The sequence below is a fragment of the Athene noctua genome, chromosome 5 (assembly GCF_965140245.1).
Source record: "Athene noctua chromosome 5, bAthNoc1.hap1.1, whole genome shotgun sequence".
Classification (NCBI taxonomy): Eukaryota; Metazoa; Chordata; class Aves; order Strigiformes; family Strigidae; genus Athene; species Athene noctua.
In genome coordinates this window covers 1250380-1269227 of record NC_134041.1, presented here as the reverse complement: position 1 = coordinate 1269227, position 18848 = coordinate 1250380, and the positions used below count along the sequence as shown (strand labels likewise).

General features: G+C 42.4%; 1 protein-coding gene across 2 annotated transcripts in view; it reads right to left on the bottom strand.

The window, feature by feature from the left end:
• NEGR1 (neuronal growth regulator 1) overlaps positions 1–18848 on the bottom strand; it is a 288761-nt gene that overhangs the window by 10087 nt on the left and 259826 nt on the right. The window lies entirely within an intron of this gene.

Genomic DNA, 18848 nt, shown 5'->3' with positions numbered 1-18848 from the left:
CCAGTAAGGGAGGGTGTGTTGTCAGGTTCTATTCACCGGCATTCCCGCAAGGCTGCTGTGAGATGCAAAAACTGCAAAACAAATGGCTTATGCTGATTAGTTATTTCTAATTTAAATGAATAATGTAGCTTTTATTTATTTATTTTTTTTTAGTCTTAAAACAGGAATACAGAGAATAAAAGATTCTTGCTAGAACGGCAGAAGCAAAACCCAACTATTTGTTGCACTAAAATACTAAAGCTTAGTATTTATATACTGGAGGTAGATATGCCACCAGCAACGTTTTAAAGTGAAACACCATCCCAGTGTGCGTTTTGCGTATCTCTGTGTATGCACAGAAAAGAAGAAGCCTTTCTCGTTTCAGTCATAATGACCCCAGTCGTGGTACGCTCTGTACTTTGAAGCTGGTTCCTGATTCTGAGCTCAAATATAAAATAGGGTTTTTACAGGGCTAAAAATAAAGTCAAACAATCAAAACATGACAACTAGCTCAGCCACCCAGCATTGTAGTTTCCTAATTGTGGGGATCTTTGCCTGGGAATTTGGGTTCCCTGGCTGTGCAATCACACGGCCAAGGCTGCAGCAGAGGAGACACGTTTCCCTCCCTGCCCCCCGCAACAGTCAGAGTCACCCCCCGCCTCGTCCCACCCACTCGCACACCGACAAACGACTCACGCTCAGTGTTGTAAACAGTGAAGTACTAATTTAAAACCAGCTAAAAATACACACAGTAATGTAAATTTTAAGTAAGAAGATTTTTTCTTGCTTATTAATGTGATGGGCCATGCCAGACACATTTTGCCGTTGTTCGAACTAGACCTACTCAGAGAACACTCAGCAGCTGCATTTCATTACGCTTACAGGGAAAGCTAAACCATAACTGATGGAGGCCGTTAACTGTATGCAAAAGGTTTTTAAGCGTCTTAATTTCTGTTCTCAAATAACTCTCTGGAACAAAGCATTTCCAAAGTCAGCAACTTCTCCGAAGTCCTTAGCGCGGGCATCTCCGTGGGTGTGGTGTGGATACGGAAGCACCCCCAAGCCCCCGCGGTTGATTCGCCAGCACCGTGATGTCTCGCAACCAGAATCGTTCCCTTCTCCGAGGAAAGTCTCCCGTGCCCGGGGTGAAGAGGAGGCCGTTAGAGAATGTGGTGCTGCGGCTGGGAAGAGCTTTGGTGGGCCGCAGCGAGTCGCGGTGCAGAGGAGTCGCGGAATCAGGTCATTTTTATGATTTTTGCTCCCTCCTCTTTGCTTTTCCCCAGTTTCACTGCCTCGAGACCTGCCGGGGTCAACCACCTCTCAGCAGCCTCTCTCCCGCTTTCAAAAGCTGTGCTAACAAATGGAACCCTAAAATTGTAGGGTTTTCCCTAAAACTCATTCCTCCTTCCTGTCAGCTTCCAAAAATCTAAAGTTTTATTTTCCAAATCGTCGTTGATTCTTCTCACTGAAATCCAGGTTTAAATCTGTTATTCTTTGCAGCAAAACATTTTATTTTTTTTTAAAGGGGTATTGTTTTAGAGAAACAAACATATCTAACTTTTCAAACTTAGAAACAGTGAGTAAATTTTCCAGCTAATTTAAAAAAAATCACAGTGATTTGATCATATGTAAAGTTATAGACGGATTGGCCAATTTTCACAGAGAGAAGGTACGATGACCTTTTCATTCTAATTAAACGGATGCTATTGTTAAAAAGTATTTAAGACACCAGAAAAAAAAAAAAAATCCTCTCCAAGGAGAAAGGCACATCTTATACTTAGGCACAAGGTCCTGACAACTCTGGAACCTTGATTTGGGACATTTTTACTTCACGTGCCACGCTGCGGTCCTCAGTGTCAGTGCGTGCTCTCTGAAGGAGTGCAGCATCTAATAATTAGTGATACGATAGTCAGAGACCTACAGAAGCTATTAACATTTTCTGTTCAGTGTAGGTACACCTTGAATTGTTAGAAAACACGCTGTAACCCAAGCCACCGCATTGGAATAAGTCTGGACGTAAGCACTTTATACCGCTACTGTTTTCACAACGGAACGGTATTGTTAAAACTTTATTACCTAGGTGTGATTTGTTTTCAAACTTGCATTTTAAATTTCAGCATACGGTTGCCAATAGAAAAGTCCCCATTTACAGGCAATTATCACACAGTGGTACCTAAAAATCCCTGTAGTTATTGCTCACTCTGATTATACGGTCTGGCTGTTGTTCTTACTCAGTAGCGTTTGTAAGTGTGGGCTGTTCAGCGGGGGCCGGGCACACACTGGTTTTGTTACTCCGTATTTCTGTATTTACAATGGATTCAGGTAACATGAAAAAAGGGCAATGGTGATTTGGAGAAACTCTTTAACAATAGCAGCCCTAACACAAAAGCCTGTTTTGTAGATAATCAGTGTAAATAATAGATTCCCCACATGCTGCTGTCTATCAAGTTATTTCTTCAAGCAAATGTCTCTGGGTATCATAAAATCAGAAAAATAGTGGTGCTCAGACAAAGCAGGCTCACTCTAATCTTTCAGATAGTGCAGACACGCTTTTGTTGCAGCTGCAAAAACAAAACCAATTTTAAACCCTATGCATTGTCGCACTGTATATCTTTAATGGAATTTCATTTAGACTCAGATAAACTTGATCATATCAAATAAAAAAACCCCCTGCCGTTAAATAATGCAGAGGGAAAGCATCCCCCTAATACACTAATGGGGTAAATGAAGCAGGCGCTGGATACAGTGTCTTAATGTTTAAGAGGATAAAATAATACGGCCCTGACATACCTGGCTTCTACTGCAAGGAATATTTCATAATCCCAAGAAGTATTTATGAGGAAAATTACTGTGAGGGAATAGAATAAAATTTGGCTTCATATATCATCCTTTATAGTCAAGTTACCTCAAATTTCTTCGTGCAGCTAAGTGCAGTCGTGTGGGAACAAATAAAGTATCTTTGAGGACCATCAGAGCTGTGGATGTGCACAACCCTCCGAGGTTTGAGGTGACTTTTAACAGAGGGAGGAGACACCAGCCCCGGTCCTGGGATGAACCCGTGCTCAGTCTCTTCACCACAGGGACCACCCCGGGGTCACCCGAGCTGGGATTTTAAGGCAAGAACCTCAAACTGGATGCACTGTAATGAGAAGGAGCGGCGTGCGTTTCAGCAGACAGGTTAAAATTCAAAATAAACTTAGTGACTGAGAGAAATCTTCGCCTTTCTGTGGGGTACACATGAAGATTGCCCCCGGGGAGGGTGAAGTGAATGATCTGCTTGTGTCTGGAGAGGGTAGAACGAGACCAACAGGTCCGACCTGCAGCAGGTAGGACCCAGGATAGCTGTGAAGGCAAACTTAGCCCTGGGGTGCAGGGAAAGGATGAGGAATCTGCATCACTGCAGAGTTTTAAGTGCAGCGTGTACAAATACCTGTCAAAAATAACAGTAGACACCACCTCTCTTGCCTGTGGGAAGAGACCGGTCTAGATGTTATCTCTGAGCCTTTAAAAAACCCCAATAATCCCGGAATGCATCATAAACAAGAGACTGAAACGTTTAATTTCTTTCTGGAGCCGGAGATATAACAGGTTCCACAGGAGGAAAGGGAGGGTGGCTCCTGGCAGAGACAAAGATCAGGCACCTCGGCCTGAAGCTCCTGGAGGCAACTCCCCAGCCCACAGCAGGGGCAGCAGCCCCGTTCCCCCTCCCAGAAACTGGCTCCCAGTTCTTTCCGATGGCTTAAGGACATGCCCGTTGTGTGCAAGCTGCGCAGAAAACTTTAAACAGATCTTTAATTCTCGCAGAAAAATGAACGCAGCTGTGGAACCTATAATTAGCATATGCCTCTTGGCTTATCAAACCCAGCTCTGCTGTTGCATCGTGCCTTGTGATTTCCCTCATAAATATCTTAAGATCTATCTTAAAAGCAGTTACTTGTCTTCCACTGGGAGCAATCAGTGGAAGGTTTCTCTACAGTTGCACTTCTGAACAAGGAGGAATTTTCCTATTCCCAGGATAAATTTATCTTTGGATGAGCTCTGTCTCCTCCTGGATCTCGCTGCCCTGTCTCCACAGACACCACTGGTGCGTGGTTTCACATTAGACCCAGCACCGTGTTCTAGTCTCCTTCCTCCTTCCCTTCTTTCTCTTTGCGTAATAGGAACAACAACAGATTCAAATACGTTACATAAACTTGCGGTTTTAACCCGTTTCTTTGTGGGATCAGACCCTGAAGGGCTATAATTATCACTAATGTTCCCACATTTGAGCTATTAATAAGTTTAAAGGGCACTGCTGTTTCTATGGCTTGAAATAAAATCCGACTTCCATTTTCTTTGAGTTTGCCAAGCTTTCCTCTCCTTCTTTAGATGTGCTAAAAATGATTTACCCAAGGATTATTACAAAAAAGTAAAGATTTTTTTATATATATATATATATTATTTTGTGTTTTATTGCCGCAGTAATCTCCTTTGGTAAGGTTATCTTCAGTGACTCAAATAATTTTGCCTTCAAATAAAAGTTATTACTCAGCCCAAAGGCCAGGCAGAGTGCTTTCTGGAATCAGATCCACTCTGCCTCTTTGGAGTAAATATGAGAAAAGTTGAATAAATGCAAACTTAGCACAGCTTGGTAGTCAGAGTTATATGATCTACTACTTACTCTGCATTAATGAGCTAGAGACACTATCTAGGATCTCATTAGCAAAATAAGGCCTATTTAATAAAAGTAGTCCATGAAATGGTGAATATTTCCACTCAAAATTCTAACCAAAGTCATGGGAGATTATCACTTTGCTGTCTTCCTAGCTTGGTCACACAGGGAAAGCTACAAGCTTGGCTTCAAAAATGAAATTTTTCTGTAAGCACCTCTAGGGGAAAAAAAAAAACAAAACCAAACAACAAAACCCACAACAAAAAATATCCCCCAAATCCACCCCCTCCTTGCAAATGCAAAACTCTAGCCTAATTGCAGATGTTTCCATTAATACTGTGCTTAGCAGGCTGGAACATAATTGCATAGTGCTGGAATAAAAGTGATGACATCTGTGTAGCCTGGCTGGCAGACAGCATGGTGTTACGTCTTTTTGATTAAATAGATGGGCCGGTCTGGGTGACCGGCCTCTTCCACTTAGTGATGCGTGCTGGGGGCCTGGCCTCCCGGCCACTGCCAGGAGAAAAAAAAAAAAAAAAGAAAGAGGCAGCCTAGAGAAAATACCCCGAGTTTCACTATCAGGACACTCGTATAGACATCTGAAACCCGCCACATTTACTGGCCAAATCATTAATTCCTTGAACTGAGAATTGGACTCAACGGATTATTTTTTCCGTTGGATTTCAGGATCATCAAGGCTTTATAAAAGAAAGGCAGTGTTTTGATACGCACTTGTGCAAACTGGAGAGCACAATATGCAGCATCCTGTTACCTAGCAGCAGAAAAATAATTTAATAACAGCGGCGTAGTCAGCAAAGCCAGGAAACGCGGCTTATGTTGGCCCTCACTTACAAGAATGCTGTTCATCTCCCTGAGCCATGTATTCTAGCTCTGATAGGAAAGGATATGATAAAACAGAATGAAAATGTGCTGGTTGTTGTGTCTGCAGGGAGGTCCTGCATCACTGTGCACCAGTCTCGGCGGTCGGATGCGAGAATCCTTTACCCTGTATTTCTGTGGGACAGCGCGTGGTCACTGCAGGCAGGATGGACAAATTCCTCTAGCCCAACTGCCCACAAAGGCTGGGCCAGGTCATCGCTCAAAGTCCCCTCCAACCTGGGCTGTTCTACGATTCATCGTATTGCCCAAGGTGCCAGTAAAGGCAGCCTCGTTCCGAGACATACGCGGACTCAGACGCAAGTGCTGAACTGATACTGATCTGCAGCTGTTCTTATTACACCTTTTAAACTGTAATCCAGAAGACAAATATACAACTCCCAAACTGTCCTTCTTGCCCCAGATTTTGTGAGAAAATATTTTTTTTTCAGAGTTTATGTACGGGAAAACTCAAAATCTGTAGAAAAGAGAAGCTCTTCTGTTGAGACTGAACCATGAAATCACTCTTAGATAGTTTTCTGCTCATGCTACTGGTTTTAGATGTGATGTGTTCAAGGCTGGTGCTACCTTCCTACCTATATACCTATAGTACACATCTAGCCCCGATTTTGGTATCATCTGTAGCAATAGCAATCAAAAAACCCCTCAAACATCAGTTGTTCAGCTTAAAATTAAATAGAAAAGAATACACAAAGGGTAAAGACATCAAACCTAGAACAGGTTTGGGTTCTGCATGGAAATCCAAAATTAAACAGAGGCGAATGGGTCGTGACCTTCCACTGGACATGGCAAACACAAGGACACTGACTATGAAAAGTGCTCGAGAAAGCACCGGGACAAGCAAACCAGCTGCCCGTTCCCGTCCCCCCATCCCTGGACTGTACCATGCAGCCCAGTTCTCCTCCGTGTCCCAGACCATGATGTCGGGAAAGGTTCTTCATTGGAGAAGAACCAAGAAGAGGCGGGAACCAAGGCTCTCCACGGCCGAGACCCATGCGCGGATTTCCATACAAAGTGTGTAACTTCCGAGTCGCCTGCGAGGGTTCAAGATCGATTAAATTTGCCCAAGTCAGAAGTGTGATGCCGAGGCAAAACTATGGAGTTAGAAAGCCAATTGCTGAGAAGCACAGGTTGTTTGGAAAGTAATATGCATGGTGTGTGCTTTCGGGTGCTTATGCACATAATTTTGGCAGCCTACAATAACTGCTTGTCTGACAATGTTGCCCTCATTTGTAAGTGTCACATTTGAGAAAAGGAAAAGCATTTTAATGTGACAGAAAAATTTGACTTGGGAGCTAATTACTTTAATTTGTTAGGGTTTTTTTTGGCTCATCTGCATACTTGACAATTATTTACAACTTACATTGGTAATTAGAGGTTGGGTCTTGTGCTGAAATAGTAAATAGCTTTGAAGACATTTGCTGATCCTTCTAACTTTTGGAGGAAACGAATTTATTAGTAGTTAATATGTAAAATATTTGTGCTTCTGACCTTTTGTAAAACATTCTTTCTATATTTTAAATGATCGGTTGTCAGAATAATCTTCCTCAAAATGAAGTGTGACACTGTAAATAAGCTCTTGAATTAAGCAGCATATTAAATCTATGTATTCGGTGGCAACCTTTGATAGTTCTCATATATCATGAAGATTTTGTTGGTTCTGCTACACTGAGGCAATGTCATATAGCATTGTGAATGATAATTTTTTACACTGAACTTTACAGTTTCTGGACAGTTTCAACATCATTCTTCTGATCTTGACAAAGGATATTGAGTTAAGCAGGTTAGTACATGATTTCTTGCTTTTTTTTTTTCCTTTTTTTTTTTTTTTTTTTGGTGACTGTGTATGAGAAAGGAACTTTTTAGCTGGAGGAGCTGACAATCTTTAAACAAATCTTCCACTGAGGTGGCTGTCAGATGATTTCTAAAGATAGGGGTTTTTTTATCCAGCTATTCAGCTGATTTCCTTAAGCACTTCTTTGGGGTTTCTCTTGGTCATATTTCTGCGTAGTGTATATATCGCTCTCGTTTTATAGGTATATTAAAAACCCTGTAATCCATGGACGTCGACTGCTGAGCCGCACTAATAGCCAATCAATTAATCATCAGTAGCGCTTCTATTATAATAAGGTGATGGATGAAATAAATAACAAAGTTGAACTGTTTACCAATGCCAGGAGAGTTAAAAGCACAATGCCACCCTGAATTATAACCGACTAGACCGGCATCATCTCCGGAGTTTGCCTTGTACGTCAATACTGCTTAATCTTGTTCTTTGTAACGGGGCACATCTTAAATAGAAGGACACTGGATAAGTCATATACATAAAAGAGATCTACAGCTTGCTGGCATGTGAAATTCCTCTAACATATATTTTTATGAAAGTACCAGCACATTATGTGCTCAGCAGCATAAATAAAAAAGCGTGTTACCCGGGCAATTTTACATTTACTACATTAGTTAGTAAATGCAATGGCCACCCTTACTTTCCTGTAATAAAAACTGCTGAGCCTTTTCATGAAAGATGATTGCAATTTCCACCGGCCTGTATATGCAATGAAAAAACATAACTCATCAAAATCTGAGCTATTTGCTCTTAAAATACAAGAGCATTTTTCTTGAACACTTGACGTGACATTAACTATTCATGAAACTTGAGAGTGTTCAAACACTGCCTGTGTAAAATTGTTACGACTTTTCAACTTGATTGAGATCTTTTCTGAACCAGACTCTGCAGCAGCCAGCAAAAGGGCTTTGCACATATAAGAAATGCGGAGACTGTCCAGGTACTGTAGCTGTGAACTATCGATTTGCTGAAAAGTAGAGTTTTGCCTCCAAAATTGATTCATGATAACTGCCTCCATTTGGGTCAAACAGTATTTAACCGCTTGTAAATTTTAATTAAATGATTTGTCACTTCCAACATATAGTTTGTCATCTTGCAGCTAAGTGATACGTCTTTATCAGAGAATGACTCAAGGGGAAGGCATCCATCTCCTCTGTCACTTCGCCCCCCATTAAGATAATTTGGCTGTTGCGCAGTACGTGAGGCTCCGTGAAACAGACTCTGCTCCCTGAGAACCAGCCCGTCATGCAAATTGTAAAAATACAATTTCTTCCATTCGTCATTAACATATGCTTAACTTTCTGAGTATAACAAACCCTTTTCCCAGCAGCACTTCTCAGAACAGATTTTTCCCTTCCAACCACTTACTTTTCCCTTTTCCATGTACAATGACACCTGTGGCTATTCTTACTCAGCTACCCAAACATCTTTTCTGTGCCTACGGTTACCCTTACTCGCAAGCTGTTGATTTGAGGAGAAAGCGAGGAGAAGCAGACAAACGGTGTAAATCTGTTGACTGACTCAAGAAATGATGCTTTATTTTAATTGTTTTTTGGTGACTGTATAGCTCTTCCCCTCCTTTCCGTGTGACTAGCTATGGAGTCCTCATTTCAACGAATTTAAGTAGGTCTTCCTCATGTGGATGTTACACAACGCTGATGTGAGCGGATGAATTTCATATATTACATCCTCCTCTATCTGTGACAAGGTTTAATCCTTCGAGGCACAGGGCCTCTTCCTTGTGCAGGGACACAAGCTGTTGCTTTAAAGCTGTTGTGTAACTCTGGGGTCCACTATTTGCGAGCTAAGAGAACACGAGCATCACGTAAAGCCACAAAATTCACAGAAAGCACGTACAATCTAATCAAGTATTTGTTACTTTTCACTAATGGGCAGATTTTATTTTTCCCAAAGTATTTCAGATTTCCACCCTTTAACCGAGGGTATCACGTTAGAATATGCCATTCAGTTAGTCTTTGCTCGCCGTTCCCTGCGATGGGCTATTTGGGGTTTTCCTGATGAAGGACTGCAGCAGGAGCTGGCGCGGCCGTGGGGAGGACTCAGCTTTTGCAGCTGCCTGCGCGAGAGGGAACAACCCCCCCCCCCCCCCACCTCTGGAGCAGCTCTGGGTTGGCTTTCTGCTGGGGCTCCCCGAACTGTGGGCCTGGAGGGGGCCCCTTTGCAGATCCCCCCACCCTCCCTGCTGATGCGTCTCCTCTGCAGCTACTACTGCCAGTGGAGGATTCTGCGATCAGGTGGCTTCTCACGCACCTGCCCTCCCCACCCGCTTTTCAGCTTAATCCGGAGGATTTTAGAGACATTATGACTCAGCTTTGCATATGTTATTACACAGAAGACAAAAAAATAAACCCAAGAGTTGAGATTTTTCAAAGCTGACTGGGAGCTTTAAGTGTGAACCTCCTGTTAAGACTCGTGTCTTTGAAAATCTCCATCAATTAGTACAATATTTTGGTGGAGATAGATAGCAAAAAAAAAAAAAAATTAAAAAAGCGTTGGTGCCTCTGTGGGAGGCCGCTTCGCAATTAATGCTGATTAATGGCAGGGGATGAGTGCGTGGAGTGCGGTACCCCCAGGATGGGTCTCCCACCAGCTGCACCTTTTGAGCACTTTCTGCGGTGCAGATGCTTCGTGTCACCGTGCCCTCCCCATCCCCTGCCTGGGACAGGGCACTGATAGCGGTGGGAGGAGACACAGCGTGGCTGCAAGGAAACGCGCTGGTGAAAAATGAGTTAACTTCAGCAGATGTATTTTCTAAGCAATCCGTGCGAGAAGGTCAGAGAGAGCATCCAGGGAAGATGCTGCGCGACCTCGTGTGCAATGGCACAGTGACCCTGCTGCCAGCTGCCGAGTTGAGGGCAGCTGCAAAAGGTCTCCTCTGCGTGTTATTTTCCATCCCCTTTCTCATCACCCTCGTGAAGCCAGGGATTCGGTCTCTTCTGTAGAAACACACCGCGCTCACCATTAAAACGCACTTTGAAACAGAAAACAAAAAGCAGCAAAAAACCGTCCCTTGCGTATTTTCAGCGATCTCCTCGTAGGCGAGCTGCGGCTCAGCGCAGCGCTCTGTTGGCGGGTTGCAGTCAGGTAAACTGGACATCGTGTGTGTCCCTCTGCTCGTGAGAAAGCAGCACACAGAGGCTGTCGGAAATGTTTCCCAGCCAGGCAATGGGCAGTTTCTTTCTGCCATTGATTTTGGCTCAAAATCAGGATTTAGAAAGACAAGACAGAAAACAGTACGTGGCACTTGGCAGGAACGTTAGCAACTTCCAAAGTAGTTATGGATGTCATATTCTTAAAAAAATAGTAACAGAAGGGGAAACGAGACATATTCCCCTCTGGGTAGTAGGTAAAGTTTGGCAGCCAGTGATGAGACCTTTTCACGTTTCCCTTTTTCTAACCTCTCTGGGAATTAAGGGTGCTTTGTTTTAAGTGTGTACCCTACGTCATGCCTGAAGAGCTGGGCTTTTGGGAAGACAGAGATGGACTTGGACACCTTTAAAACCACCTCTGCTCGTCTTTGAGACATGTGGGAGAAGGATACATTTTGCCTCAAAAACAATTATCTTTTTTTTTTTTTTTCCTAGTTTGTGCTGTGTATAACCCGTAACTACTAATATTCTTCAAGTTTCTACAAAAGGAGCGTTCTGAATAAATGAATAAGGCATGGATAGTGATAATTTGCATTTAACAATGTGGGATTTCTACCTCTTTGTAAAAGGCAGCTCCTCCTTCGTTTAAAATGAAACACTAAATGGGACCGTACGTTGCGGGGGGGTAGGTATGGCAACCTCACAAACAACACCGCAGGCATTACTTATTCCTGAAATGTCTCTATAACCAGAGTGCTTTGCTTTGACAATTTACTGCAGACTATTCAAATTACTCGCTCTTTTCCTATTATAAAATCCATACCCCGTTCATTCAAGTGAACATGCTCTTGAGCTTTCAAAACCGAGTTGTTCTCTGAATTGCCTCAGTTTGGCAGAAAACTCATTCAGTGTAGTTTTATATACTGTGCTTGTTGAATAAGGAGGCTGAATGGTAGGCAATCATTTCTGTTGCAATCAGAGATATTAAGAAGGATAAGTTCTATCAAAAAAAAATTTTTTTTTCGAAGTCAAATTGATGCACCCCTGCCATTGTGGAATATGATTGAGAGAGAAATGCAAGCTGAGTCATGTACCTCGAAAATGAGAAGAAGGATGCACAAAAGATGTCAAGGTCAATCATTTAGTCTCGTTGTTTGGAATGACAGGCATCACTGAATATCCCAGCATCACCCAACGTCACCGAGCACAATGTGGTACAATACGGAGGCAAGTGGGTGGGAGGGAGCGGGCTGCCACTCAACCATTGGGCTAGTCTTCTACTGCCTAATGCCAACAGCTTTTGTCTGACTCAGCAGCTAAAAAATGGTAAAATATTTTGCAAAACTTTCATCTTAATAAAAACCATCTTTAAAACTTTAACCAGATGGCTCCACATTTCTTTAGCAGCACCATAAATTTCAGCGGCTCAGTTAAAATCTGGACTTAATGAAAATCATGTACAGGAACAGGTGCCAAAGCACAGAAACAACTACAAAGTGAATTTTCCTTGTAAACCTTACTGGATTAACAGAGTAGCATACGGTAGACTGGACCTGAGCTCTTAACGTGTTTCCTTCCACCTATACGGTGTGTCCTAAATAGGCGTGAGGTTCGCCTGAAACTTGCTGCTCAGCGATACAAACTTCTGGTCCTGCCACACTCACATTGAGGATCGCCCTATATCCTTGACAAGCCATTGTTTATTTTTAAATTTTGATACTTGGGTCATTAATTCTCATTAGCAGCTGGGCCGGGAAGAAAACAAAGGTCATGGTGTAGCAGGACGCTGTGCAAGTGGCTTGAGTCTAATAATAAAATATAATAATTAAAAATACAATAATTAAAAATATAATAATTAAAAATATAATAATTAAAAATACAATAATTTAAAATATAATAATTAAAAATATAATATAATATAGCCTAGGTTCTGAGCTCTGAGCAAGCCATCGTTGTTTTATCCATCACTCTCGACTCCACAAGCGAGCAGTCTCTGTCTGCTCATAGTCAAGCTCCGTTGAAGCCACCCCGAGCGTTCAGGGAGGGCTGCGCTGCCCTCACGGGTGCATTTGTGCCTTCAAAACCATTTCCTGTTCTGAGGAAGTTCTGTCTCCAATAATTGTAGAGTCCTGCACAAAAGCAGGCTAAAACCGAGAAGGCCCCGCTCCTGGGAGCAGGGACAACTTGCAATAAAGCAGGATTTGTGTAATTGTTCAGAGCTGCTGCGTGAACCTTCTATGACCACACTCCCTGCAGGACACGGGCTTGGCCCAATAATTGTGTTTTCCCCTGAAATTTTTTGTTCTGTTTTCTTTAACCCAGAAGTGACTATTAGAAGAAAAACGCATCATGCCGTTTTTCTTGGGTTGCCTGATGGCATGCTTGAGGGCTCATCTGGAAAGATTAAAGAAGGACCAAAACCAGGTTCAAACCCAGTTTTGTAGACTGGGCCTTGCGACTAGTTTATAATAAAGATCAAGATGCAAAGATAGGCCTTTAAACGTCAAGTTCAGGATAAGGAAATGGCCGCTCCTGTACTATCTCTGGATGGCGGTTTTCATCCCTAGCTGGAGATACTGTTGGCAACTGCATCAAAATGTCCATGTTGCATAGATACTCTAGATGCAGCTGGCAAGAAGCTGAAATTTCCATTTGGTGAGAAATTCAGACAGTGAAAAGACAAGAAAAGAAGCGTTGCCTGGAATGAGACGGGTAGCCTGGAAAGAAGCCAGTATTTTTATTTTTTTTTTTCCACTCAAAACTCAACAGGCTTTTATTTGAATTTCTTTAAAACTGACATATTCATGGAGATTTCAAATAGGCATTTTCTGACAAGTCCCCTATTCCCCCAAGCCTTCCCTCCCTTAACAACCCAAGTTTGTCAGATCCTTTCCAACCAGCTGTAACTCTAGGCTCTTTTATATTCTGCGCAGAGTTGGGACCCTCCCTGAAGTTATAGATATGTAGTTATATATACATTTTACATTTCTGCACATGGCTACACATCTCATCTAGATGGATATATGCATATTTATTCCTGTAAGAATTACTGTAGTCAGCCAAATTCTGGCTGATAAAACCTTCACATAAAACATACCCTTATGTGATAAATAAAAACAAAGACTGCTCTCTTCCTGCTAATGAATCACATTCTGGAATCTCCTGCTTCTCTTTTCTCAATCAGAACATGTCCTTACATGCACGGTCTCAAGAGCAGCTCTACCACGCCTTGCGGCGTTGCAGGCTGGAAGATGAGCCCCATGCTGTTTCCTCGCCCTTTCCTCGCTGGTGCAGGACCGTGGCCACGCAGGACACGCCACACTGCTTCGGTCGCACTTCAGATTGGCCTGAGTGGAGTCACACAGACCGTGTTACCAGCTAGATGTGCAAATGTCTGATTTTCCAGCATACTTTGGGAGCACACGCCTAAATCACGCCTGTAGATGAAGAAAAAAATGTAGATATATGGCTCGCTACGCCCCGGCTGCCTTCAAGCAGACATTTCCAGCCCCGTGCCTCTGCACCATCCCGGGGGGTCCATCCCCTGCCAGAGCTCCCCTGTGTCTGAGGTGGGGAGACGTCTCGAGGACGTGGGCTCAGACGGCCATGTGTTTTATCTATATCAAGAGTTAATAAGGAGGTGTCGGAGCTATAAAGAATATCTATATTAAAAATCCGTTAACTGTGGGAAGTTGGCGCTGCGCTGAGCTTTCCCCGTGTCTCAGAGGTGTGCTGGTTCCCACGCTGCCATCCCTACACTGCACACGCTTACACACGACACGTGCTGATGCCTTTGACAATAACATAAATTAATTTGTAGAACGACAAACCACCAACACCAACGGCGCAGATCCCTTGGAGCTGAGAGATGACATACAGCCGCGAGCATCCCCCAGAAAGGCGGAGGAGCCCTGGGCTCAGGCTGCTCATCCCTCGGCTCAGAAACGCTTGGGCAGGAGAGGGGGTCAACACCGACGAAACAACAGGTAGTAAGCTGAGCATCTCTGTCCACCTTCCGCATCCTCTACCCTTTTCATAGACTACAGAAATTATTTCACAGATGTCCCCGCGCCGCTTTCCTGGCATTTCTCAAGAGCACTTCTTGGTGAAAATGTGAAATTCCAGCAAACCGATCCATGTGCTGTATTCTGAAATATTCAGGCCTTCTCATTCCTGGGTTTTGTTGGTTAAACAAATCGGTGAGTGTCAGAGCAGCTTCTCCTCTTAAGAGGGCTTCTCATAGTTGTGGAAAAACCTCATTAATATTGAAATCCCCCATGACAGAAGGCATGTAGGCAAAACACTATCAGAAAAAAAATATTCTTGCGTTTTACATACTGGTTTAGACAGTAGGAATCAATGGACTAAACCCGACCTATTTCTAATCCTATTTTTCAGCTGATAGAAAGCAGCTCTTCTGATATTAAATGATGCATCTATTCAGCAAGCAGTGAATAATATACTTATGATTTACTGTGTTCAAACAGTCTTCTGAATTGATGCAGCCTTTAAATATTGCAGAATGTCACTGAGCACACACTGTGAGTTATTTCAAACGTGTATTTTACTTAAACAGAAACATTTACCTAATTCCACGGATTTTACTTTGAGGATGCTGCTTTCACGGAATGGTTTAGAAATGTAAAGTTCACTTGTTTGTAACAGCAGATGAACACGATACTTTAAAGGCAGTTATTTCCCATAGAGCAACCGGGATGAAATTCTGAGTGTTCCTGGTTGAAGAACCTGCCTTGCCCTGCTGCGTGTTCCTCCAGTAACACGTTACACACTGGATAAAGTGATAAAGCGTGCAGGTGCACAGTGCTGGCTCAATGGGTAAACCTTTTTTTTTTTTTTTTTTTTTTCCCCCAGCAGAGAACTATGCTGGAATTCTGCCTGCAGTTCTGAAACGGCAACAAAAATGTCCGTAATACATTGATGATATATTGATCTTTTTGTCTTTAGAGACTGTTTATGTGTTCGATGCTTAGCACCTCTTAGTAACCTTATATATGCTTTTGTATCTGTGAAGTAGGATGAAAGAACCTATGGTGTTCTTCTCCTGGGTGTTGGAGAGCGATTCAACCACCAAAGGCAGTGGAGGGCGGTCTGGGAGACCCTGCCCTCCTCCCCAGGGTGGGATTATTTGGGAGGCAGCAACGCGGCCACTGAGAGTCAAAAGCTCTTTGAACAAACAGACGTCTGCTTCCAATGTCATTTAGAAGTTAAACTTGCAATGATCCAGGTCTGTTATTCTAGATCTGGATCATCTGTTCATACCTGTTTAGATTTTTTGGATTAAAAAAAAAAAAAAAATCCAAAAGGGAGAAGAAAGCATGCAGTTTGACTGTTGGCTGATGAAGACAAATGACTGGCTGCTTCTTGAGGGTGTTCATCCTCTTGTGCCTCAGGGTTCATCTCCACTCCAGTATTTGCTGTACCAATGCATCTCCTGCCCACACTCAAAAATCTTTAGCTCAAGTTACATGATATTTCCATCACGCAAAGACAAAACTAATGGCAAAAAAGAATGCCATAGATTCTGAGATTCAGAGTCCAACCCTGCAGATTTTCCTTAAGCAAAATCACTAATTGATTAAAATGGGAATTGCAGTAAGAAGTGATGACATGTTTCTTATGAAACAAACGGAGCCTGCCTGAAATTAGGTATTTTCTGGTATTCTGGCATATTAAACATATTAGATATGCAGTAGGGCAGATTAGGAAGAAGTAACTGAAGTTCAAGGAGTTGTCCAACCTACCCAGAGTGCTCATTTAAACATACACTTTTGTTTCTGAGAAAATTAAATAAGTTAAAGTCCTTCTCTCTCCGACTCCAATTTTTAGAAAAGTGCTGCATAACATGTGAAATCATTAATTAAAGAAGATTCCTCAATTATTCTCTCTGACCTGTCACTGTTACTTATTTAGTCAGCGTTAAGAATTCAGCAGCATCTTCAAAGGCTTTTCGAGACACCACCTGTGAACTAATTACGCTAAAGGATGAAAGATTTGTAAGTAACTACAGCTCCTGGCAGTGGCTGACAAAATAGATACCAACTGTGGCCCCAATTTTCTAACTTCTGCAGCTAATTCTACATGCTTTAAGCATTGTCACTTAAAATTGAGAAAGTAAACTCCCAAATGTAAAAAGGGGCTCCAGGAGAGGAATGCACAATTATATCGCTGCGGCTCTCAAACACAGTGTTGGTCTTGCATTAGTTTTGAATGTTTGAAATGGTTTGTCACTTACAGTTTGGAACTGTAAGGAATCCTTAAGGTTTTGGTTTTTTTAATCAAAATGGTTTTTATACGTAATCATTGAAAGAGGTTTTGGGGATGTTGTCATAAGGCTTATAAACATCTAGAAAATGTCACAAAACTTCTGTGCTGAAACTTTACGCATGCATCTTATAAAGAATTTTTAACAATAGCAGGTCAAACCAGTTGATTAGAGTAATTATACTGAATATGAGAAGAAAAATTGGCGAGGTGAATGGTCTTTTGTATGTACCAATTTCGGTGCTGACAGAGGTTGCAACAATAAGAGGAGCAGGAAACAGCAGCTCATCGTCAGTGCAGCGCTTCACCAGTTTAGACAGAAGTTAGGAATGTTATTCTTTGGCTGACTAGTGCTTAAAATGTAGAGAAAATAGATGGCTGATAAGAAAAGTGACCTGTAGGACTCAGAGGCAGCAACAACTCCAGGTTTAAGCATCTTGAGATATCAGTGACGTTTTCCTTTCACGCTACTCCTTCCATACACAACTGCGTATACTCCTACACACTAATAACATTCAAGGATGTTTTGAGAATATTTACTGTGTATTCAGAGTAGGACTAAAATCTCAACACACGGTGGTTTCAAGATCTTCAGGATTACTACAGATTCCTCACTCTCTACAAAAAGTAACTTCCTAGTTTGGGCTTTAAGAAGGATCCTGGAAAACTCTACCAGTGATGATAACGTTGAACATCCCATCAGTCATTTCCTTGATTTATGAGAGATCTTGGTCTGAAGTTCTCCCTCATCTATCTGCAGTTTAATAGGGACTCAGTTTGGTTTTTTTTTTTCATGACCTTTGGCTCGATATCGAAACGCTGGAGGAGGATCTGTCTCCTTCCAGAAGCAAAACCTTCTCCAGGAAAAACATCCCTTGAAGCTGCAGTAAAGTCAAGTTGTAAATGACAACAGTAATTAACCAACTAGCTGCAAAGCCTAGATTAAGTCGGAAGGAGGCAGATGCTCTGTATTCTGACTGATGCAAGACACGAGGAAAAATTAGTTTCTACAGGATTATCCACGTTTTGTATTCCTGTCACCGCATGAGGGGAAGCAGGGCAGACGGACAAGATCCAGCAGGCGCTGCTGGCTAAAACCTCCTGGGCCGGCTTTAAACAAAGTCACAAATCTTATTTTCCTGCCATAAGCAGCTACAGACAAATAAACCGGGTTTTCTGCCACGATCTCCCACCCCAACCTACTGTCTTCTCTGCTGATGCTGCAGCACATGAGGGACTCGGTTTCTGACACTCTGGAAACTTTTTAATTGCCTCTGCAGCTGTATAACTTCATAGCAATAGTGATGGTATTATCTAGCTATTTACCAGACTAAAATTAGAAAAGTAGAGGGACTATCACAGCATTATTTAATTACGTAAGGCAAACAGAACATTTCAGTGGCAATACCAGTGCTGATTTCCAGTAGGAAGGACTCAGTCCTAAATTTTTATCCATTTTGAGAGCTTTCCTTTAAAAAAAAAAACCCCACCCCTTCCTGTTGCCTTTCAGGGGAACAGATGTTGTTTTTCATCTGCAAACTGACCTCAGAGTCCTTTCCTCAGTCATTTGAAGTTGGATTAGCTCATGTAGTTTCGTATCTATTGCAACTTCAGCCTCTCCTAAATTTTTCCTCCGTTGTGTTCAAAGGCTTTCATACTGCAATTTCATGCTGTCCTTTGGAAAAAGCCCTCTCTATTTAACACAGTGCTCTTCAGAATTAAGGCAGGGATCATTATAAAGGGACGCTATTCATTTCCATTCCCCCGTCTCCATCCTGCTCCCCAAAAATACATATAATTTTGCTCATTTGTCGCAAATTTCTGCAGACAGCAAGAATTCAAATACCTCTCAAAGCTATATTACTCGAACATCAATTTTTTAAAGTGAGAAAAGACCATCCTTCTGTGCTGTAGTGCTTACCTACGGAGAATAAAACCCAAAATGTTACTAGAGGCCATTCCAGCCGTAACCACACAGCACAAACCATCACTCCCTGAACAGAGCTTGGAGTAGTATCAGGCGAAGGAGACTTGTTTGTTAACCAATTACAAAACCCAGCATTAAACAACACTGAGGTTCTCC